The sequence below is a fragment of the Tachyglossus aculeatus genome, unplaced genomic scaffold, assembly GCF_015852505.1.
Source record: "Tachyglossus aculeatus isolate mTacAcu1 unplaced genomic scaffold, mTacAcu1.pri scaffold_196_arrow_ctg1, whole genome shotgun sequence".
NCBI lineage: Eukaryota > Metazoa > Chordata > Mammalia > Monotremata > Tachyglossidae > Tachyglossus > Tachyglossus aculeatus.
The window spans coordinates 44,713-69,460 of record NW_024044912.1 but is presented as its reverse complement, the minus strand read 5'-3'; the positions used below and the strand labels follow the sequence as shown (position 1 = coordinate 69,460).

Sequence of the window (24,748 nt, the reverse complement as noted above, 5' to 3'; positions counted from 1 at the left end):
CCCCTTCTAGACTGTGAGCCCGCTATATGTTACCAACTTGCACTTCCCAAGCGCTTAGTACAGTGCTCCGCACACAGTAAATGCTCAATACGATTGAATGAATGAATGAATGGGATAGAGAGAGGGACCAGGGCCTGGAGAAAGGTGACCAGGACCAGGACGTACAGAGGGGGACTAGGTCTGGGAGGCAGAGGGGGACCTGGGACAGGAGGCACAGAGGGTCCAGGGCCGGGAGGAACAGAGGGACCAGGGCTGGGAGCCAGAGGTGGAACAGGGCAGGGCAGCAGAGGGGGACCAGGGCCAGGAGGCAGAGGGGTACCTGGGCCGGGAGGTAGAGGGGGACCACGGCCGAGAAGCAGTGGGGACCAGGGCAGGGAGGTAGAGTGGTCCAGGGCCAGGAGGCAGAGTGGGACCACGGCAGGGTGGCAGAGGGGGATCAGGCCTAGGAAGCAGAGTGTACCTGGGCTGGAAGAAGGGGGACCAGGGCCGGGAGGCTGAAGGGAGTCCAAGGCCAGGTGACAGAGGGGGGTCTATGGCCAGGAGGCAGAGAGGTACCTGGCCGGGAGGCAGAGGGATACCTGGGCTTGAAAGCGAGGGGACCAGGGCTGAGAGGCAGAGGAAGTCCAGGGCCAAGAGGCAAGGGGACCCAGGGCAGAGAGGCAGAGGGGGGACCAGGGGTGGGATGCAGAGGGGGTCCAGGGTGAGGAAGCAGAGGGGGACCAGGGCCAGGAAGCAGAAGGGTACGTGGGTTGGGAGACAAGGGGACCAGGGCTGGGAGGCAGAAGCGACCCCGGGACGGGACGGTGAGTGACCCAAGGGCCTGGAGGTAGAAGGAGACCAGGGTCGGGAGGCACAGAGGGACCAGGCCAGGAAGCAGAGGGGAACCAGGGCAGGGCGGAAGGAGGGGACCAAGGCCGGGAGGCAGAGGGGTCCCTGGGCTAGGAGATGGGGTCCTGGACCGGGAAACAGAGGGGGACCAGGACCGGGAGGTAGAGGGGACCCCGGGCCGGGATTGAGAGAGACCCAAGGGCCTGAAGGTAGAGGGAGAACAGGACCAGGAGGCACAGAAGGTCCAGGGCCGGGAGGCAGAGGAGAACTAGGGCCAGGAGGCAGAGGGGTACCTGGGCTGGGAGACAGGTGGACCAGGACAGGGAGGCAGAGGGGTACCTGGGCCGGGGTACAAGGGGACCAGGGTCGACAGTCAGAGGGGGACCAGGGCTGAGAGGCAGGAGGGCACCAGGGCAGGGAAGCAGAGGGGGACCAGGGCTGGAAGGCAGGAGGGGACCAGGGTGGGGAGGCAGAGGGGGACCAGGGCTGGGAGATAGAGGGGAACTCGGGTTGGGACGAAGAGAGACCCAAGGGCCTTGAGGGTGAAGGAAACCAGAACCTTGAGGCACAAAGGGTCCAGGGCTGGGAGGCAGAGGGTTACTAATCTCCTCACCGTGCCTCGTTCTTGCCTGTCCCGCCATCGACCCCCGGCCCACGTCATCCCCCGGGCCTGGAATGCCCTCCCTCTGTCCATCTGCCAAGCTAGCTCTCTTCCTCTCTTCAAGGCCCTACTGGGAGCTCGCCTCCTCCAGGAGGCCTTCCCAGACTGAGCCCCTTCCTTCCTCTCCCCCTCCTCCCCCCTCCATCACCCCCGCCTTACCTCCTTCCCTTCCCCGCAGCATGTGTATAAATGTATATATGTTTGTACACATTTATTACTCTATTTATTTTACTTGTACATATCTATTCTATTTATTTTATTTTGTTAATATGTTTGGTTTTGTTCTCTGTCTCCCCCTTCTAGACTGTGAGTCCACTGTTGGGTAGGGACTGTCTCTATATGTTGCCAACTTGTATTTTCCAAGCGCTTAGTACAGTGCTCTTCACACAGTAAGCGCTCAATAAATACGATTGATTGATTGATTACCTGGACCGGGAAACAAAGGGGCCAGGGCCGGGAGGTAATGGGGTACCTGGGCCGTAGGTCATGGGGACCAGGGCCGGTTGGTAGAGGGGAACCGGGGCTGTGAAGGAGAGGGACCGGTCCCTGGAGGTAGAGAGGCACCGGGGCAGGGAGGCAGAGGGGGACCGGGACCAGGGCCAGGAGGCAGAGGGGTACCTGTGCCGGGAAACGGGGTCTACGGCCGGGAGGCAGAGGGGTTCCTGGGCCGGCAGTCAGGGGGACCAGGGCCGAGTGGCAGCAGGGGACCAGGGGGACCAGAGCCGGAAGGTAGAGGGGCACCTGGGCCAGGAGGCAGTGGGGTACATATGCCGGGAGGCAGAGGGGGACCAGGGCTGAGAGGCGGGAGGGACCAGGGCAGGGACACAGAGGGGGACCAGGACTGGGAGGCATTCATTCATTCAATTGTATTTATTGTGCACTTACGGTGTGCAGAGCACTGTACTAAGCGCTTGAGAAGTACAAGTTGGCAACATATAGAGACGGTCCCTACCCAACAGTGGGCTCACAGTCTAGAAGGGGGAGACAGAGAACGAAACAAATTAACAAAATAAAATAAATGGAATAAATACGTACAAATAAAACCAATAAACAGAGTGACAAATCCGTACAAACACATATACCTATATACAGGCGCTGTGGGGAGGGGAAGGAGGTAAAGCGGGGGGGATGGGGAGAGGAAGGAGGGAGCTCCGTCTGGGAAGGCCTCCTGGAGGAGGTGAGCACTCACGTTCTGATAGGGCCCCACGAGGAACCAGTTGTGCACGTATCTCTCCACCAGGCTGGTCTTTCCCACGTACTCCTTGCCCAGCATCACCACCTTCACGTCCACGCGCTGCCCGCTCATGGTCGGGGGGCACAGGGGCACCTGGGCACAGTGGCACCAGGACACGGGGGCACCGGGGCACCTGGTCAAGGGGGCACAGGAGCACCTGGGCACGGGGGTACCGGGGCACGGCCTGGCGCTCTGGAACTGGGGCTGCCCCTTCACCTGTGCCCGGACACCGAGAGACAGGGAGAGAGGGAGACGAGCGGGCCGAGCTTGCCCGAGCGCTTAGGACAGCGCTTCGCACCCCGCAGGAGCTCAGTAAATAGCTCCGTCGAGAGACAGGGAGAGAGGGAGACGGAGCGGGCCGGGCTCGGGTTCGCCCGAGCGCTTAAGACAGCGCTTCGTACCCCGCGGGAGCTCAGTAAATAATAGCCCCGACGGGGGAGCTCCGTAAATAGCCCCGTCCTCACGGGAGCTTCATCCCACCGCCGCCGCCCGGGGGCGTACGGACAGGGGGGACGGACGCGGGGGGGGGACGGGATAGTCCCGATCCCGGATCCGGCCCGGCAGCGGCAGGGAGGGGAAGGGAGGGGAGGGGAGAAGAGGCCGGCCACCGTCACGTGCCGAGGGACCCGGAAGCGCCCGCCACGGCGGCCGGCCTCCCCCTCTCACGTGACCGGAAGCGGCACCCGGCCGCGCGAGAGGGCGCCGGAAGGGGCGCGGCGGGGCCGGAAGTGGGCGCCGTTCTTCCCCCACCCCAACCCGGGCCGGGCTGCCTCCTCATGGCGGTGGCGAGGTGAGCGACGTGGGGCGAGGCTGGCGCTGGTCCGACCGCCCCCGACCCGCCGCCGGGACGATGATGAAGTACTACCAGAGGGGGACCAGGGGCAGGAGGCTGAGGTATACCTGGATCGGGAAACAAAGGGACCAGGGCCGGGAAGTAATGGGGTACCTGGGCCGGAGGCCATGGGGACCAGGGCTGGTTGGTAGAGGGGAACCAGGGCGTTGAAGGAGAGGGACCAGGCCCTGGAGGAAGAGGGGCACCGGGGTAGGGAGGCAGAGGGGGGGTCCACGGCCGGGAGGCAGAGGGGTTCCTGGGCCGGCAGTCAGGGGGACCAGGGCCGAGTGGCAGTAGGGGACCAGAGTAGGGAGGCTGAGGGGGACCAGGGCCGGGAGACAGAGGGACCAGAGCCGGAAGGTAGAGGGATACCTGGGCCCGGAGTAGGCCGACCAGGGCCGGGAGGCAGAGGTGGACTACGGCCAGGAGGCAGAGGGGTACAGGTGCTGATAAGCCGGGAGGACCAGGACAGGAAAGCAGAGGAGGACCAGGGCCACGAGGCACAGGGGTACCTGGACTGGGAAAGGGGGACCAGGGCTGGGAGGTAGAGGGGTATCTGGGTCGGGAGACAGGGGGACCACAGCCAGAAGGTATAGGGGACCAAGGGCCGGGAACGAGAGAGGGACCAGGGCCTGAAGGTAGAAGGTGACCAGGGCGGAAAGACAAGGAGGGACCAGGGGCGGGAGGCAGAGGAGGACCAGGGCGGGGAGGCAGAGGGCTACCGGGTCCGGAGACAGGGGGCCAGGGCCTGAAGTTAGAGGGGACCCAGGGCTGGGACAGAGGTAAGGGCCAGGGCCAGGTGGTAAAGGGAGATGAGGGCTGGCAGGTGCAGGGGGACCTGAGCTGGTAGGCAGAGGGACCAGGTCCGGGCGAAAGATGGTGACCAAGGCTGGGAGGTAGAGGGGAATTAGGGCAGGGAGAAGGGGACCAGGGCCAGAGAGTAAATTGGGACCAGGGCTGAAAGGCCGGGAGTTGGGGGGCGGGGGCGGACGGACGGACAAGGGCCAGGAGGAAGAGGGGGACCAGGACCGAGAAGCCGAGGGTGGGGGGACGGGACACCAGGGCAGGGTGTCAGAGCAGAACCAGGACCAGTAGGCAGAGGGGGACCAGGGCTGGGAGGCAGAGGTATACCTGGGTCAGGAGACATTGGTACCAGGGCCGGGAAGTAGGGGGTTCCCAAGGCCGGGATGGAGAGAGACCCAAAGGCCTGGTGGTAGAGGGAGACCAAGGCCGGGATGGAGAGAGACCCAAGGGCCTGGTGGTAGAGGGAGACCAAGGCCGGGAGGCACAGAGGGACCAGGTCCCGGAGGTAGAGGGGGACCATGGCAGGGTGGCCGAGGGGGATCATGGCCAGGAGGCAGAGGGGTACCTGGGCCAGGAGGGATGGGTGACCAGAGCAGAGAGGCATAGGAGTACCTGGGCCGGGAGACAGAGGGACAAGGGCCAGAAGGTAGAGGGGACCTAGGGCCGGGACAGAGAGAGGCCCAAGGATCTGGAAGTAGAGGGAGACTAGTGCTGAGAGGGACCAGGGCCTGTACGCACAGAGGGACCTGGGCCAGGAGGCAGATGGGGACCAGGGCCAGGAGGCAGAGGGGTATCTGAGCCAGGAGACCGGGGGACCACGGTGTGGAGGTAGAGCGGTACCTGGGCCGGGAGATGGGGACTAGAGCCTGGAGGGACTAGGCCAGGAGACCGGGGGACCAGGGCCGAGAGGTAGGGGGTACCCTGGGCTGGGACGGAGAAAGACCCGAGGGCCTGGAGGTAGAAGGAGACCAGGGCAGAGAGGCCACAGAGGGACTAGGGCCGGAAGGCAGACGGGTAGCAGGGCAGGGCGGCAGAGGGGGACCAGGGCCAGGAGGTATAGGGGTACCTGTGCCGGGAGACAGGGGGACAAGGGCCGGGAGGCAGAGGGGCACCAGGGCCAGGAGGCAAAGGGGTATCTGGGCCGGGAGACGGGGGTACCTGGGCCGGGAGACGGGGGTACCAGGGCCAGGAGGCTGAGGGGTACCTGAGCCAGGAGACCGGGGGGACCACGGTGTGGAGGTAGAGAGGTACCTGGGCCGGGAGATGGGGACTAGGGCCTGGAGGGACTAGGCCAGGAGACCGGGGGACCAGGGCCGAGAGGTAGGGGGTACCCAGGGCTGGGACGGAGAAAGACCCAAGGGCCTGGAGGTAGAAGGAGACCAGGGCAGGGAGGCACAGAGGGACCAGGGCCGGGAGGCAGACGGGGAGCAGGGCAGGGCGGCAGAGGGGGACCAGGGCCAGGAGGTATAGGGGTACCTGTGCCGGGAGACATGGCGACAAGGGCAGGGAGGCAGAGGGATACTTGGGCTGGGAGACGGGGCACCAGGGCTGGGAGGCAGCGGGGCACCAGGGCCTGGAGGCAAAGGGGTACCTGGGCCGGGAGATGGGGGGACCAGGGCCGGAAGGCAGGGAAGTTCCTTGGCCGGGAGGTAGAGGGGACCCAAGGCCGGGATGGAGAGAGACCCAGGGGCCTGGGACGGAGGAAGACCAGGGCCAGGGGGCACCGAGGGACAAGGGCAGGGAGGCCTAGAGGGACCAGGGCCAGGAGACAGAGAGGTACCCGGTCTAGGTGGCAGAGGGGTACCTGAGTCGGGAGACAGGAGGACCACGGTTGGGAGGCAGTGGGGCACCTGGGCTGGGAGATGGGGTCCTGGGCTGTGAGGCAGAGGGGGGCCAGGGCCGGGAGGGAGAGGGGACCCTGGGCCAGGACGGAGTGAGACCCAAGGACCTGGAGGTAGTAAGGAGACCAGGGATGGGAAGCACAGAGGGAACAGGTTCAAGAGGCATAGGGAGACCATGGCAGGGTGGCAGAGGGGGACCAGGGCCAGGAGGCAGAGGGGTATGTGGGTTGGGAAGCGGGGACCAGGACCAGGTGTTAGAATGGACCCTGGGATGGGACGGTGAGTGACCCAAGGTCCTGGAGGTAGAAGGAGACCAGGGCTGGGAGGCACAGAGGGACCAGTGCCGGGAGGCAGAGGGGGACTATGCTGCCAACCTGTACTTCCCAAGCACTTAGTACAGTGCTCTGCACGCAGTAAGTGCTCAATAAATACGATTGAATGAATAATGAATGACTAGGGCAGGGCAGCAGAGGGGGACCAGGGCCGGGAGGCAGAGGGGCACCTGGGCTGGGAGACGGGGTACGTGGCTGGGCGGCCTAGGGGGACCAGGGCCAGGAGGCAGTGGGGTACCTGGGCGCGGAGGCAGAGGGGGACCAGGGCTGAGAGGCCGGTGGGACCAGGGCCGGGAGGCTGAGTGGGTCCAGTACTGGGAGGCAGAGGGGGCCCAGGGCCAAGAGCAGGGGGGACCAGGGCAGGGAGGAAGAAGGGGACCAGGGTCAGGAGGCAGAGGAGGACCAGGGCCAGGAGGCAGAGGGGTACCTGGGCCAGGAGACAGGAGGAACAGGGCCTGGAGCCAGAGGTGTACCTGGGTCTGGAAATGGGGGGACCAGACCTGGGAGGTAGAGGGAACTCAGGGCCAGGACAGAGAGACCCAAGGGCCTGGAGGTAGAGAAGACCAGGCCCGGGAGGCAGAGTGGGAGCAGGGCAGGGCGGCAGAGGGGGACCAGGCTCTGGAGGCAGAGAGGTACCTGGGCTGGGAGGCTGAGGAGGACTAGGGCCATGAGGTGGGGGGGACCAGTACCGGGAGGTAGAGGGGAACCAGGGCCGGGAGGCCGAGGGGTCCAGGCCAGGAGGCAGATGGGTATCTGGACCGGGAAACAGGAGAATCAGGCCTTGGTGGTAGAGTGGTACCTGTTGCAGAAGACACGGGGACCTGGGCCAGTTGGTAGAGGGGTTCCAGGGCCGGGAAGGAGTGAGGGACCAGGGCCTGGAAAACACAGAGTGCCAGAGCTGGGAGGCAGAGGGCGACCAGGGTGGGGAAGCATAGGGGGACCAGGGCCAGGAGGCAGTGGGGTACCTCGTCCAGGAGACAGGGGGACCAGGCCCAAGCAGCAGAGTGGGACCAGGGCAGGGAAGCAGAGGGGGACTAGTTCCAGGAGGCAGATGGGTACCTGGGCTGGGAGGTAGAAGGGGACCAGGGCCAGGAGGCAAGCGGGTACCTGAGCCGGGAGGCAGATGGGGACAAGGGCTGAGTGGCACTCGGGACCAGGGCAGGGAGACAGAAGGGGACTAGGACTGGGAGGCAGAGGGGGACCAGGGCAGGGTGGCAGAGGGGTACCTGGTCTGGGAGATGGGGTCCCGGTGTGACAGCGTGGCTCAGTGGAAAGAGCACGGGCTTTGGAGCCAGAGGTCATGGGTTCGAACTCCTGCTCCACCACGTGTCTGCTGTGTGACCTTGGGCAAGTCACTTAACTTCTCGGAGCCTCAGTTACCTCATCTGTAAAATGAGAATGATTACTGTGAGCCCCATGCGGGACAACCTGATCAACTTGTATCCCCCCCCCCAGCGCTTAGATCAGTGCTTTGCACATAGTAAGCGCTTAACAAATACCATTATTATTATTATTATTATTATTATAGCCTGAACGGGACCTGGTCCAAGAGGCAGTGGGGCATCTTGGCAGGGAGGCAGAAGGAGACCAGGGCTGAAAGGCCTTGGGGACCAGGGCAGGGGGGCAGAGCGGGACCAGGACTGGAAGGCAGAGTGTTACCTGGGCTGGGTGGCAGTGGGGAACCAGGGCCAAGAGGCAGGGGGGTACCTGGGTTGAAGCACGGGGAGGACTAGGGCGGGGAGGCAGAGAGGTACCTGGGTGGGAGACTGGGGGACCAAGGCTGGGAGGTAGAAGGGACCAGGGCCGGCATGGAGAGAGACCCAAGGAACTGGAGGTAGAAGGAGACCAGAGCCGGTAGTAGCAGAAGGACCAGGGCCAGTAGGCAGAGGGGAACCAGGGCTGGGCAGCAGAAAGGGGCCAGGGCCAGGAGGCAGAAGGGTACCCGGGCTAGGAGACGGGGACCAGGGCCGGGAGGTAGAGGGGACTCAGGGCCAGGAGGGAGAGAGACCCAAGGGCCTGAAGGTAGAAGGAGACCAGGGATGGGAGGCACAGAGGGACCAGGGTCGTGATGCAGAGGGTGACCAGGGTGGGGTGGCAGAGAGGGACCAGGGCCGGCAGGCTGAGGGGAACCCGGGCCAGGAGGCAGAGGGGGACCAGGGCCAGGAAATGGGGACCTGGGCCCGCAGGTAGGACGGTACCTCTGATTCCCTACACTTGTCCCCCTCGCTTCTCGGATGATAAGGGGAACTAGGGCTGAAAGGCAGACGGGGACCGGGGACGAGAGGCACGGGTGGACCAGGGCAGGCTGACAGAGGGGTACCTGAGCTGGGAGGCAGAGGGGGACCAGGGCCGAGAACCAGGGGGGACAAGGGCAGGGAAGCAGAGGGGTCCCTGGGCCAGGAGGCAGAGTGGTACCAGAGCCGAGAAGTGGCGGGGACCAGAGCAGGTAGGCAGAGGGGTACCTGGGCTGGGAGACAGGACCTAGGCCGGGAGGTATAGGGTCCTGGGTCCGGGACGGAGAGAGGGGCCAGGGCCTGGAAGTATAGTGAGAACAGGGGGACCAAGGCCCGGAGGTAGAGGGGACCCATGTCCGGGACGGAGAGGGACCCAGTGACCTGGAGGTAGACGGAGACCAGGGCCCGGAGGCTCAAATGGACCAGGGCCGGGAAGCAGAGGGTGACCAGGGCCTGGTAGCAGAGGGGGACCTGGGCCGGTAGGTAGAGGGAATCCAGGGCTGGGACGGAGAGATGAGCCAGGGCCTGGAGGAAGAGGGATACCAGGGCTGGCAGGTACAAGGGGATTAGTGCCAGGAAACACAGGGGGACCAGGTCCGAGAGTTACGAGGCGACGAGGGCTGTGAGTGACCGGGGCACTAATGTCGGTAGTCAGAGGGCGACCAGGTCCAGGCAGAAGATGGGGACCAAGGCAGGGAGGTAGATTGGACCTAGGGCCAGAGGGAGAAGGGGACCGGGGTCAGAAAGTAAGGTGGGACCAGTGCTGAAAGGCAGAGGGGGACCATGGCCAGGAGGCAAAAGAGTTCATTGGCCGGGAGACAGGGGGATTAGGGCCGGTTGGTAGAGGGGACCCAGGGCCTGGAGGTAGAGGGAGACCAGGGCCGGGAGGCAGAGAGTGACCTGGGCTGGGAGGCACAGAGGGACCTGGACAGGGAGGCAGAGGGGGACCAGAGCGGGGAGGCAGAGAGATATCTGGGCCAGGAGACGGGGCATTAGGGCCGGGAGGTAGAGGGGACCAAGGGCTGGGACAGAGAGAGACCCAAGGGGCTGGAGGTAGAAGGAGACCAGGGCCGGGAGGCACAGAAGGACCAGGGCCGGAAGACAGACGGGGACCAGGGCCAGGAAGCAGAAGGGTACCTGGGCCAGGAGACGGGGGACCAGGCCCGGGAGGCAGAGAGGGATCTGGAGCGGGGAACAGGGGGACCAGGGCTTGGAGGTAGAGGGGTACCAGGGCTGGGAGACAGGGGGATCAGGGCCAGTTGGTGGAGGGGACCCAGGGCTGGGAAGGAGAGAGACCCAAAGGTCTGGATGTAGAGGGATTCTAGGTCCAGGAGGCAGAGAGGGACCAGGGCCAGGAGCTACAAGGCGTCGAGGGCTGGGAAGACCCGGGTCACCAATGTCGCTAGGCAGAGAGGGACCAGGTCTGGGCGGAAGATGGGGAGGGAGGTAGAGGGGACCAGGGATGGAAGGTTGGCAGGGGGACCAGGGTCAGAAAGTAAAGTGGGGTCAGGGCTGAATGGCAGAGGGTTCCAGGGCCGAGAGGCTGGGGGGGACCAGGGCAGGGAGGCATATGGGGACCAAGGCCAGGAGGCAGAAGCGTACCTGGGCAGGGAGACGTGGGGACTAGGGCCGGGAGCTAGAGGGTACTCAGGGCCGGAACGGAGAGAGACCCAAGAGGCTGGAGGTAGAAGGAGATCAGGCCCAGGAGTCAGAGGGGCACCAGGGCAGGGCGTCAGAGTGGGACCAGGGCCAGAAGACAGAGGGATACTGAGGCCGGGAGGCAAAGGGGGACTGGGGCTGAGAATTGGGAGGGACCAGGGCAGAGAGGCAGAATGGGATCAGGGCCAGGAGGCCGAGGGGGACCAGGGATGGGAGGCAAGGGGGACCTTGGCCAGGAGGCAGAGGGGGACCAGGGCCTGGAGGCATAGTGGTACTAGGGCAGGTATTCAGAGGGGCACCAGGGCCAGAATGCAGAAGGGTACCTGGACCGGGATACAGGGGGATCAAGGCTGGGGATCAGTGGGTTAACTGGGCCGAGAGATGGGGGAGCAGGGCATTGAGGCAGAGGGTGACCAGGGCCAGGAGGCTGTGGTGTACTTGGGCCGGGAGGTAGAGAGGGACCAGGGCCTAGAAGTGGGGGTGTTCAGGGCCAAGAGGCAGAGGGGGACCAGGGCCTGGAGGCCTAGTGGCACCAGGACAGGTAGGCAGAGGGGTACCTGGGCCGGTTGACAGGGGGACCTGGTCTCGGAGGCAAAGGGGAACCAGGGCCGAGAAGCAGGGCGGGACCAGGGAAGGGAGGCAGAGGGCGACCAGGGTGGGAAGGCAGAGGGGGACCACGGTCGGTAGGTATTGGGGTACCTGGGCCAGGTGACAGGTGGACCAGGGCCAGGAGGTAGAGGGGACCAAGGACCGGAATGGAGAGAGCTCCAAGGGCCTGGAGGTAGAAGGAAACCAAGTCCGGGCTTCACAGAGGGACCTGGGATGGGAGGTAGAGGGGTACTTGGGTCTGGAGACATGGGGACGATGGCCAGGAGGCAGAGATGTACCAGGCCGGGAGATGGGCAGCAGTGCCGGGTTGAATATGGAACCCAGGGCTGGGACGGAGAGGGGGTCCCGGGCCTTGGAAACATAGGGGGCCCAGGGTCAAAAGGCAGGGAGGTACCTGGGCCGGGAGGCAGAGGGTGACCTGGACCAGGAAGCAGAGGGGTACCTGAGCCGGGAGGCAAAGGGGGACAAGGGCAGAAAAGCAGGGGTGACAAGGGCAGGGAGGCACGGGGGACCAGGTCCGGGAGGCCGAGGGACACGTGGGCCTGGAGGCATAGAGGGACCAGGATTAGGAGGCAGAGGGGTACCTGGACCAGGAAACAGAAGGACCAGGGCCAGGAGGTAGGTGTGACCCAGGACTGGGACAGAGAGAGGGGCCAGGGCATGGAGGTTGAAGGAGACCAGGGCTGGGAGGCACAGAGGAACCAGGGCTGAGAGCCAGATGGGGATCAGGGTGGGGAGACAGAGGGGGATCAGGACCAGGAGGCAGAGGGGTAACTGTGCCGTGAGGCAAAGTGGGACCAGGGTCGAGAAGCAGGGGCGACAAGGGCAGGGAGGCAGAGGGGTACCAGGGCCAGGAGGCAGATGGGGACCAGGGCCAGGAGGCACAGGGGTACCTGGGCCGGGAGTTGAGGGGCCCGGGCTGGGAGGCAGAGGGGGACCAGGGCAGGTAGGCAGAGGGGTACCTGGACCAGGAGGCAGGGGGACCAGGGCAGGGAGGTAGAGAGGGACCAGGGCTGAGTGGCGACGGGGCGCAGGGACTGGGAAGCAGAAGGGAGCCTGGGCCAGGAGACATGGGGACCACGGCCTAGAGGCAGAGGGGGACCAGGGCCAGGAGACGGGCAGCATGGCCGAGTGGTATATCGGACCCTGGGCTCGGACGGAGAGGGGGACCCAGGCCTGGAGGCAGAGGGGGACCAGGGCAGGTAGGAAGAGGGGGGACGGGGACCAGGACCGATAGGCAGAGGGGACCCAGGGCCGGGAAGGAGAGAAATCCAAGGGTCTGGAGGCAGAGGGGGACCAGGGTCGAGAGGCGGGAGAGACCAGGACAGGGAGGCAGAGTGGGACCCGGGCCAATCAATCAATCGTATTTATTGAGCGCTTACTGTGTGCAGAGCACTGTACTAAGCGCTTGGGAAGTACAAGTTGGCAACATATAGAGACAGTCCCTACCCAACAGTGGGCTCACAGTCTTAAAGGGGGAGACAGAGAATAAAACCAAACATAGTAACAAAATAAAATAAATAGAATGGATATGTACAAGTAAAATAAGTAAATAAGTAGAGTAATACATATGTACAAACGTATATACATATATACAGGTGCTGTGGGGAAGGGAAGGAGGTAAGGTTGGGGGGATGGAGAGGGGAACTAGGGGGAGAGGAAGGAAGGGGCTCAGTCTGGGAAGGCCTCCTGGAGGAGGCGAGCTCCCAGTAGGGCCTTGAAGAGAGGAAGAGAGCTAGCTTGGCAGATGGGCAGAGGGAGGGCATTCCAGGCCCGGGGGATGACGTGGGCCGGGGGTCGATGGCGGGACAGGCGAGAACGAGGCGCGGTGAGGAGATTAGTGGCAGAGGATCGGAGGGTGCGGGGTGGGTTGTAGAAGGAGAGAAGGGAGGTGAGGTAGGAGGGGGCGAGGTGATGGAGAGCCTTGAAGCCGAGGGTGAGGAGTTTCTGCCTGATGCGCAGATTGATTGGTAGCCACTGGAGATGTTTGAGGAGGGGAGTAATATGCCCAAAGCGTTTCTGGACAAAGATAATTCGGGCAGCAGCATGAAGTATGGATTGAAGTGGAGAGAGACACGAGGATGGGAGATCAGAGGGAAGGCTGGTGCAGTAGTCCAGACGGGATAGGATGAGAGCTTGAATGAGCAGGGTAGCGGTATGGATGGAGAGGAAAGGGCGGATCTTGGCAATGTTGCGGAGCTGAGACCGGCAGGTTTTGGTGACGGCTTGGATGTGAGGGGTGAATGAGAGAGCGGAGTCGAGGATGACACCAAGGTTGCGGGCTTGTGAGACGGGAAGGATGGTAGTGTCGTCAACAGAGATGGGAAAGTCAGGGAGAGGACAAGGTTTGGGAGGGAAGACAAGGAGTTCAGTCTTCGACATGTTGAGCTTTAGGTGGCGGGCAGACATCCAGATGGAGATGTCCTGAAGGCAGGAGGAGATGCGAGCCTGGAGAGAGGGGGAGAGAGCAGGGGCAGAGATCTGGGTGTCATCAGCGTAGAGATGATAGTTGAAGCCGTGGGAGCGAATGAGGTCACCAAGGGAGTGCGTGTAGATCGAGAACAGAAGGGGACCAAGCACTGAACCTTGGGGAACCCCCACAGTAAGAGGATGGGAGGGGGAGGAGGAGCCTGCAAAAGAGACTGAGAAAGAACGACCGGAGAGATAGGAGGAGAACCAGGAGAGGACGGAGTCTGTGAAGCCAAGGTCAGATAGCATGTTGAGGAGAAGGGGGTGGTCCACAGTGTCAAAGGCAGCTGAGAGGTCGAGGAGGATTAGGACAGAATCCTCCAAACAATGGAGGGCACCAAACAATGGCCCTTCTAATCCGGCTACTCCTGGCCTTCGTCCTCGCCCAGATCCTGGCTCTCCTGGGACATCCACCTGGTACTTACCTTCCTCGTCCATCTAGGTCTCCTCCTCTTCCTCCTAGACTAGGCCCTCCTCCTCCCTCGGTCCAGGTCCTCTTTCTGTGTCTCATCCTGGCCTTTCTGTTCCTCCATATCTTGGCCCTCCTCCTTCTGCTGACCCTCTTCTTCTTCTTCTGCCTGGTCCTGGCCCACCCCGTTCCGTCTGGTCCTGGGCCTCCTCCTCCACCTGCTCCTAGCTCTCCTGCTCCAAATGATCTTTCTGCCTCCTCCTCTGTCTGATCCTCACTCTCCTCCTTCGCCTGGGCCTGGCACTCCTCCTCCACATGGTCCTGACCCTCCTCACCCACCCGGTCTTGGCCATTCTCCACTTTCTGGTCCTGGTCCTCCTACCCCATCTGGCTCCTCCATCTGGCACTGGCCCTCATCCTCTGCTTGGTCTTGGTTCTCCCCTAAAGCCTGGTCTTATCCCTCTTCCTCCGCATGATCCAGTTCCTCCTCTGCCTGGTCCTGGCCCTCCTCCTCTGCTAGATCCTGCACCTACTCCTTCTCTTGGTCTTGGCCCTCCTTCTCGCTCTTTTCCAGGCCCACCAACCCTTCCTGGTACTAGTAATCCTCCTTCACCAAACACTGTCCCTCCTTCTCTGGCTAGTCCTGGCCTTTGTCCTCCGCCAGGTCCTAGCTCTTCTGGGATCTCCACCTGGTACTTGCCTTCCTCGTCCATCTAGGTCGCTTCCTCCTCCTCCTGATCTTGGCCCTCCTCCCTCGGTCCAGGTCCTCTTCCTCTGCCTAATCCTGGCCTTCCTCCTCCTACAGTTCCAGGACCTCCTCCTTCTGTTGATTCTCTTTTTCTTCTTCGGCCTGGTCCTGGCCCACCCCGTTCTGTCTGATCCTGGGCCTCCTCCTTCACCTGCTCCGAGCTCTCCTCCTCCAAATGATCTTTTTCCCTCCTCCACTGTCTGATCGTCACTCTCCTCCATCGCCTGGGCCTGGCATTCCTCCTCCACATGGTCTTGACCCTCCTCGCCCACCTGGTCTTGGCCATCTGCCACTGCCTGTTCCTGGCCCTCCTACCCCATCTGGCTCCTCGACCTGGCACTGGCCCTCATCATCTGCTTGGTCTTAGTTCTTGCCTTCAGCCTGGTCTTAACCCTCTTTTTCCTAATTATCCAGTTCCACCTCTGCCTGGTCCTGGCCCACCCCCTTCTGTCTGGTCCTGGGCCTCCTCCACCACCTGCTTCTCGCTCTCCTCCTCCAAATGATCGTTTTGCCTCCACCTCTGTCTGATCTTCGGGAAGGCCAATTTCAAAACAGTACAAGGATGCTTTCATATTTAACGAGCTTACAGTATAGGGATTTAACCCTCGGAGGTCAACAGAGGTTTGGGAAGCAGAGAACTGAAGAAAGAATTCGTTATTCTAAAAAAAAAAAATCACCAACATTACTGCAAAACAAAAAAAAATTTATCCTAGGAGGATGTTATCTGTAAGGACATGGGCTGTCAATAACGGCATCTGCTATTTCTACAAATCATCATCCTCCTCAAAAGTATTTACTGAGTGCTTATTGTGCACAGAGTACTGTACTAGGCATTTCTGGGCTCATATTTCTATTAAAAATTGTGGCAGGGAATTGTGAACATTTGAAAATGGTTAATCTCGACGGGGCTCCGGGAAAACCGAACCAAGCTACAGCGATCTGGAGATATCGGAAAGTAACTTTATGACAACTGAAAATGAGAAGTAGTGTGGCCATTCTAGTGAGAAGCAGAGGGGCGTAGTGGAAAGATCCCAGACCTGGGAGTCCAAAGGACCTGGGTTCTAATGCCGGATCCGCCGCTTGCCTGCTGTGCGGCTTTTGGCAGGTCACTTCACTTCTCTGGGCCTCTGTTACCTCCTCTGCAAAATGGAGATGAAGACTGTGAGCCCCAAGAGGGATAGGAACTGTGTTCAACCTGACAAACCTGTATGTGCCCTGGTGCTTTGTACAGTGCCTGGCACCTAGTAAGTGCTTAACAAATACTATTAAAAAGAACAAAAAAACCCAAAAAAACCCACAGTGCTCTTAATGTGGTTGGAGTGCTTATTTCCTGGACTGAAATAAATCTGAGGTAACATAAAAGTGTAAACACCGGCAAAGAATAATTCCTGGGTAACTTCTCTGTGGACATCTCTAGGAAAGGGCTTCCCAAAGAAAAACAGCCCATCACGTGCTGTACGCAACAAAGGACGAAAGAGCAAATAGATATCGGGATCAAACTTTACATATAAAATCCCCTGGCCACCGGCATTCCAAATCTCTTCCGGACTATTCCAGTGCTTGGCACATAGTATGCACTTAACAAATACCATCCCCATGGAAATGTGGACCTGACTGTCAGACCCTGCTCTTACACACACATCCTTACGTTTGGCCATTTCCCTTATCTGGAACTTATTTTCAGGTGTTGTCTCCCCTTCTACACTATAAGCTCCTTGTGGTCAGGAACCGTGTCTACCACCTCTATTGAATTTTACTCTCCCAAGTGCTTAGTACAGTGCTCTGCACACCGCTTAAGCGCTAGACAAATACCCTGTGGACTGATTATTTCTTTAGAAATCGAAGCCCAAAGGCAGGATCCCCTCACTTTTCAAAAGCCTCCCTTCCTTCTCCTTGCCTGGGCTCGTTCAGGGTCTCCAAAACCCTAACCTAAATGGCTGTCCTGATTACTGATGCCATCCTCTGAGGCTCCCCAGCAGTCCCCAGAAGCGCCAGGTCACTGGTTTGGGTGAAGTGTCCACAAAGAATTCCAACTTAGGAAAGGCCAAGAGGCCACTGTTAATCATTGCCTGGGTTAGCTCACTTGGCATTGACAGAGTCCTTTTCCTCCAAAGTTCCCAGTAAGGCTCGGGGGCCTCTTCTCTTCAAACCAGTCTGGAAGAGAGAAGAGGGACCTGAACCTTCGAAACCGACGGAGAGACTGCGTTTTGTAATAATAATTCACTCATTCATTCAATCGTATCTGTTGAGTGCTTACTGTGTGCAGAACACTGTACCTAGTGCTTGGAAAGTGCAATTTGGCAACAAATAGAGATAATCCCTACCCAGCAACGGGTTCACAGTCTATAAGGGGGGAGACAGAATAATAATAATAATAATAATGATAATTGTGGTATGTGTTAAGCGCTTACTATGTGCCAGGCACTGTTCTGAGTGCTGGGGTGGATACAAGCAAATCGGGTTGGAAACAGTCCCTGTCCCACATGGGGCTGACAGTTTCAATCCCCATTTTACAGATGAGGTAATCTAGGCCAAGTGACTTGCCCAAGGTCACACAGCAGACAAGTGATGGATCTGGGATTCGAACCCATGACCTTCTGACTCCCAGGCCCATGCTCTAGCTGCTCATTCCATCTTATTTACTGAGCACTTACTGGGTGCAGAGCACTGCACTAAGCACTTGGGACTGCCCACAACAAGCTTACAGTCTAGAGGAACGAGGAACTCTTCTGCCCACCAAAACCTGCCCCCTTGTCATTCGGAGATGAAACCAGGGGGCCGGTCTCACCTCAGTAGATCAGTGGTATTTACTGAGTGCTTACCCCGTGCGGAGCACCGTGCTAAGCGTTTACCTGAGTTTCTAGCTGGTGCTCTTCTTGCCACTCACATTAGTTACTTTAATTTGTTCTCCACAGGTCCCCTGTGAGGCTGGGTTCAGGTATTACCATTCTGCTTTCCAGATGGGGAAACTGAGGCCCAGGGAGTTGAAGTGACTTGCCCAAGGCCTCGCTGCAGACGGGTGACAGAGCTGGGAATAGAAGCCAGGGTTTCCAGGGCCGCGGCTCTCCTACCACTCCAAGCCGCCTCTCCGTAGCGGGAAGACCGTACCTCACCCTCTGCCGGGTTTACAGTATTGCTCCCCATCCACGAGTACCACCAGAGTCTCCGGGGCCCCTTCGACGGGGATCAGCCCGCTTCCGCACAATAGCCGGATGACCTTCCCAGTTGGGATCAAACACACGCTCCGGGCCAGGAGCTGTCTGATACCCCACCCGCCGCCGGCAAATTCTTAATCTCCCATCCAAGAGCCTTTAGAAATGGGGAGACCCTCAGGGAAGTGAAATAACCTCGAATTCTAGGCACAGCAATTGTCCGTGCCTAGGGTTTAGGGACTTAATTAAAACGGGAATGCACTATAAATAGGGGGTGGGGGTGGGGGATGCAGACAGTGGAATGGGTTTGATTCCATTTCCCCCATTAAAAAAAATGATAAGAATTCTTCCTCCTGGAGTTGCTATTTTAGGGGTGGGCAGACTTGTGGCGGATGAGAGAACCGAGGTGTCAATATTACCCACTTCCAACTTTGGCTTTTCCAGAATTCTTGAGAGGCATTTCTGGTTCGATCGAACTCACTAACATTTTGCTGCCACGGTGTTTTTCTATCTTGACCATTCACATCCATGAACAGGCACAGGGACAACTCAAGTGAAACTCATAGCAGTGAAGAGCCCTTCAGGTAGACAGTGTGATAAGCTAAACTGCAAAAACTGGACAATATTTTTGGACTAGGAGGCAGTTGCTATGGAGATGGTTGCTAATTAACTGCATTCAGCCAGGAGAAGAAGGGCCTTCAGGATAGGCAGAACTGGACTGTATCTTAGAAGGCGCCACGCTGTACACAATCTGCACATCTCTCATCTCTAGATTACCTGGGTGCCTTTGCTTAGCTTGCAGAACAGCCTAAGAAATGACAACGGTGTGTTTTTCTTCCCTCCAGCCCAGGTTCGGTAGATCACATCCAGGATCCACCAGTCCTTCCTTTGGGGGTGAGGGGGACCAAAGGCACCCCAAAACTCCACTCCTGGGGCTCTCCGAGAGGAAGAGAAGTGAAAAACCCCACAGAACCGTATGAAACATTCCGATTAGCTGCCTTCCTTTCGAGCCACATAAAAGAGCCATAAAATGAAAATCACTTCCAAGAGAGTAAGCCTCCTGTGATTCACGGTTTGCCTCCACCACGAACTAGAAGTTACTGGGTCAGGACACAAAAATGAAATAAAATAAAATAAAATAAAATAAAATAAATTCAGTATTTCCTCCTCTGATGGGGTCACATGGAACCAGGCAGGTTTGCTGACTCATCCTCCAGCAGATTAAAACGAATGTGTTGAAACTCAAATGGTTTGCCCTGTAGGGCGGACCTTTCAGCTGATTTCAATTAAAAGAGAAGGCCACCTATAGCTTCATGGCCCTTTCATTAGGTAGTATTTATTGAGTGCTGACTGTGTGCAGAGCACTGTACAAAGCGCTTGGGAAAGTACAATACAGTGATAAACAGTGACATTCCTTGCCCACAATGAGCTTACCATCTAGAGGGGGAGAGAGACATTAAACTGGGCCCATTGCTTGCACTGGACTCGCTCTGAGTGGCCTAGGGATTCATATATGGAAGCTTACTTTCCTCATCCAGAAAATGGGGACACAACACCCATTCTCCCTGTAAGCCCCATGTGGGACGGAGACTGGACCTACCCTGGCGCTTAGAACATTGCCTGACACGTCCCAAGTGCTTACAAATACCCTAATAATAGCCATAATAATAACGAGTCAAAGGAATCCGCCATAGCGATTTACTGGGGAGAGCAATTGGTCAGCCCAGTTGCCGCTCACTGCCTAAACTGGAATCTAACTGGGACTGAAACTGTTCATTCAAGCCCCTGTGCCTCAGGACTAATATAACAATTGGGCTATTTGTTAAGCACTTACTCTGGGCCAAGCACCTTGCTAAACGCAGTATAAAATCCTAAAATGACCAGCTCAGACCCAATCCCTGTATACTATACTCAGCAGATCGCTGCCTAGACCAGCACACAATGCCAGTTTTTCTTTTTTATGGTATTCGTTAAGTGTTTACTGCATGTCAGACACCATTCTAAGCATTGGGATAGATACACGTTTACTCAGTTGGGCACAGTCCCTGTCCCGCATCAGGTTCACAGTCTAAGTAGGAGGGAGAACGGGAGAATTGAGGCCCGGAGAATCGAGGTGACTTGCCCAAGGTCAGATGGCAACCTTTGGCCAGACTCAGGATTAGAACCCAGGTCCTCTGATCCTCAGGCTGGCACTCTTTCCAATAGGCCAAAGTGCTTCTTTAACACATTTGATGGCATAATAATAATGCTAATAATGATAACTGTGGTACTTGTTAAACACTAACTGTGTGCCAAGCACTGTAGTAAGCCCTAGGGTAGATACAAGATCAGATACAAGATACAAGATCAGATCCCACATGGGGCTCACATGTTACTAAAGGGAACAGGTTACTAAATTTCCATTTTGCAGATGAGGGAACTGAGGGCCAGAGAAGTGAAGTGACTTGCCCAAGGTCACACAGCAGACAAGTGGCAGAGCCGGGATTCAAACCCAGGTCCTCGGACTCCCAGGCCCGTGCTCTATCCACTAGGCCACGCTGCTTCTCGGCCTTACAGCGAGGGCCTGATTCTGCTCTTAAAGAACACACAAACTGGCCACTTTCCAACCAAAGCCTGAATTTTCTAATGCTGTATTTGGTTCGAAGTAGGTCTTTCGCGCCAAGAACCACGGGCTTTGGAGTCAGAGGTCATGAGTTCAAGTCCTGGCTCCACCGCTTGTTAGCTGTGTGACTTTGGGCAAGTCACTTCACTTCTCTGGGCCTCAGTGACCTCATCTGTAAAATGGGGATGAAGACTGTGAGACCCCCGTGGGACAACCCGATCCCCTTGCAACCTCCCCAGCGCTTAGAACAGTGCTTTGCACATAGTAAGTGCTTAATAAATGCCATTACTATCATCATTATTATTAGGGTTTTCCTTCTTGTTCTCAGAAGCTCCAGATTTGGAGTGCTGGGCCAGAGTCCAAGTAGAGGAGATGGATTCTGTCGCTGAGAAAGGGAGAGAAAGAGAGAGACAGAGAGATAGGGAGATAGCAATCATACAGACGTGCTCACAGCAGGTTCAGTAAGTTTCAGCTCACCCCACCTCTGCCATCCTGAAATTGAGGGAGGCCCGCAGGGCTAAGACTGGTTCACCATGGCTTACTGGCTAGAACATGGGTCTAGGGCTCAGGAAGACCTGGGATCTAATCCCGGCTCTGCCACATGTCTGCTGTGTGACCTTGGGCAAGTCACTTCACTTCTCTGGGCCTCAGTGACCTCATCTGAGGGGTCTGAGGGGTCTCAGTGGGGTCTGAGACTCTGAACCCCTGTGGGACAGGGACTGCGTCCAACCCGATTTGCTTGTACCCACCACAGCGCTTAGTACAGTACCTGTCACACAGTAAGCAGTTTACAAATACCACAATTATTATTGTATTCCTGCAGGAATTACCACCGGGAGGCAGATGCCAGAGAAGCAGTATTACACACAGGGGATCGAGAGGGCAAGCCAAAGCGAAAAGGAGCCGGTAAGTTGTTCTGGGGGAAATGTACGTTCCGCCTAAAAATATAATGGGAAGACTCCAAATGGAATATCCCGGCCCTTTACGGTAGCTCTTCATGGGGACGTTAGCATATCTACCGTAGGAGATCGACACGTGGGATTTTAAGAGGACCCAGGGGCCAACCCTCACACGCCTCCGAGGCCCCGCTTCCTATTTCCCGGCCCATCTGCAGAGGAAGCAGCGTTGTCTAGTAGATAGAGCACAAGCCAGGAAGTCAGAAGGACCTGGATTCTAGTCCCAGTTCCTCCACTTAACTGCTGTGTGACCTTGGGCAAGTCACTTCGCTTCTCTCAGACTCAGTTCCTCATCTGTAAAAAGAGGATTTTACTCATCTGTAAAATGGGGATTAAATGCTATTCCCTCCCACTTAATTTTGAGCGCCACATGGGACTGGAATTGTGTCCGACCTGATTACCTCGTTATCTCCCCTGGGACTCGGAACAGGGCTTCACACATAGAAAGCACAAAATAATGATGATAATAATAATAATAATAATAATAATAATAATGAAGAGTTCAAGACGTTATTTTGATGTTATATCAATAACAAAATAAGAATAACAAAAATCAAGAGTTCATGTCATTTGAGTACATCTCAGCAAGTCAGGAAAGCACAGGGTTACGGAATAAGTCCGTTGAACCTGCAGTTTTAATACCAGGTTTTGACTGGGGAAATATTCTCTGGGAAGACACCGGGGGGAGGCAGTGTGGCCTAGTGGATCGAGCGCAAGCTTGGAAGTCAGGAGACGCAAGTACCGTGTGACCTTGGGCAAATCACCAAACTTCTCCAGGCCTTGGTTTCCTCATCTGTACAGTGGGGATAAGACAGACTGTGAGCCCCCTTTGGGACGGGGCCTATGTCCAGTTCAATAAATACCACTGATCCATTTCATACTCTTGCACCTACCCCTGGGTTTAGCACATAGTGTTTAAGTAAATACTATTATTAAGGAAATTATCTTTGTTAGGGCCACGAGCCACTGGGAAACGACAAGAAAATAGAAGATTCCTATTTACAGAAATTCAAAGGGGTGGGTATTTGACTGGCACTTGATGTTCCGCCATCTGAATCCTGGAAACAATTAGAAGCTTGAAGTATCCCAGGGAAAGGGAAATATAGGGGCTGAAATTCCCAGGGCTTCCCAAGCTATTTTATTGGAAGATCCTTATTCACTTACTGACTTCGAAAGCAAGGCCGGAGTGGGCCGCAACCGTAGAACGCGGAAACCACCGGGCACGACTGGCACCGAGAGGAGCATTTCTCCATGTCCTGAGGGACTTGGTGCAGAGTGTCGGTGTGCCGGTAGCCAGGTACGTCATTCCCTTCGAGGTAGGGGACCTCGGCCACTCTTCAGTTACGGAGTTTAAGCACTGGTTCTGGGGGTGGGAAATATATTTGTTATATTGTTCTATTAAACTCTCCCAAGTGCTTAGTATGGTACTCTGCACACAGTAAGCTCTCCATAAATACCATTGATCATTTCTATTAATGTCTGTCTCCCCCTGTAAACTTTAAGCTCACTTTGGGAAGGGAATTTGTCTGTTGTATCGCTCTATTTCACCCCTCCAATTGCTAAGTATAGTGCTTTGCACCAAGTAAGTGCTCAATAAATATGACTGGTTGATTGATTATCTTGTACCTTAGCTCAGTGCTTGGCACTTAAAGAGCACTTAATCCATACCATTTTTTTAAAAAAAAATGCTGTCCCTGCCCTCAAGGAGCTTACAGTCTAATGCACGGTGTAGTGCATCGAGCACAGACCTGGGGGTCAGAAGGCCATGGGTCCTAATTCCAGTTCCTCCACTTGTCTGCTGTGTGACCTTGGGCAAGTCACTTCACTTCTCTGGGCCTCATCTGAAAAATGGGGATTGAGACTGGGAGCCCCACGAGGGACACGGACTGGGTCCAACCCGATTTGCTTGTATCCACCCCAGAGCTTAGTGCAGTGCCTGGAACATAGTAGGGACTTAACAAATACCACAGTTATTATCATTAATGGAGACTCCATACAGCCCCAGACAGACACTTCCACAGGAGGTATAGGAGCATGAGAGTGCGAGGACCTTGAGTTCCCTCCCTTTTAATAACTGAAAGACGATTACACCCCCAACCTTCAGAGCCTTATTGAAGGCACATCTCTAGCTCCAAGAGGCCTTCCCTGACTAAGCCTTCATTTCCTCCTCTCTCACACCCTTCTGGGGCATGCTGACTGGCTCCCTTGATTCACCGCCCCCCCATCCCCACCGCACTTACGTACATATCTCTAATTTTATTTATTTCTATGAAGGTCTGTCTCCCCCTCTAGTCTGTAAGGGCATGGTGGGAAGGGAACATTCATTCATTCGTATTTATTGAGCGCTTACCGTGTGCAGAGCACTGTACTAAGCGCTTGGGAAGTACAAGTTGGCAACATATAGAGACGGTCCCTACCAAACAGTGGGCTCACAGTCTAGAAGATGCCTGTTATATTGTTATACTGTAATCTCCCAGGAGCTTAGTACAATGCCTTGCACACAGTAAGGACTCAATAGATATGACTGATTATCACAGTGAAGAAATACATCCAACTAATGCACCTGAGGCTTAATCCCCAAGGTATTTCTACCACAGAATTTTCTTATTAGTGCTCCTTGGCCTTAGGCCCCCTAATGCAAAATTAGGCCTTCCTAATGCAAAATCTTGTAATTCTGTTCTTAGGGCTAGTTAGTCCTTTGGCCCCAAAGCCTTCTTTACACAACATCGTGTTCTTAGTCAAAAGAGCATGGGCCTGGGAGTCCAGAGGACCTGGGTGGGTCTTCTGTGGGACCTTGGGTGAGCCGCTTCACTTCTCTGGACCTCAGTTCCCCCATCTCCAAAATGGGGATTCAAAACCCGGTCTCCCTTAATTAATCAATCAGTCATAGTTATTGAGTGCTGACTGCATGCAGAACACTGTACTATGCGCTTGGGAGAGTACAGTAGAACAATATAACAAACACATTCACTGCCCACAATGCCTATGTAGACTGTAAACCCAGTGTGGGATCTGATAATCTTGATTCTACCCCAATGCTTAGTACAGGTAGGTGCTAGGTGACCTTGGGCAAACCACTTCACTTCTCTATGCCTCTGTTCCCTCATCCATAAAATGGGGATGAAGACTGTGGGCCCCAAGAGGGACAGGGACTGTGTCCGATGTGTTTAGCTGGTTTCTGCCGCAGCAGTGAGTACAGTGACTGGCACATAGTAAGTACAAAATAATTCCTGCATCACAGTGCCTGACCAGGTGTGCTGGAATCCTGGACAGATGGGCCAAACACAGATCGACACAGTTCTCGGCTTCCCGTCGACGGTCTTGGAGACTATACATGAAGAGGCCTAGAGGGTAGAGCCCGAGCCTGGGAGTTGGAAG

At 57.2% G+C, this 24,748-nt stretch overlaps 1 long non-coding RNA gene across 3 annotated transcripts in view; it reads left to right on the top strand.

Annotated features, from left to right (window-relative positions):
* Positions 1 to 3,484: 3,484 nt before the first annotated feature.
* Positions 3,485 to 24,748, top strand: part of LOC119923420 — a 65,945-nt gene continuing 44,681 nt past the window's right edge. For 2 of the 3 annotated variants that reach the window (XR_005448857.1, XR_005448855.1), the window contains exons 1-2: positions 3,485 to 3,617; positions 21,238 to 21,320. This is a non-coding gene — a long non-coding RNA (uncharacterized LOC119923420). Of the gene's footprint in view, positions 3,618 to 18,657; positions 18,864 to 21,237; positions 21,321 to 24,748 lie in introns of all 3 variants that reach the window. The other variant, XR_005448856.1, reaches the window with a different exon arrangement.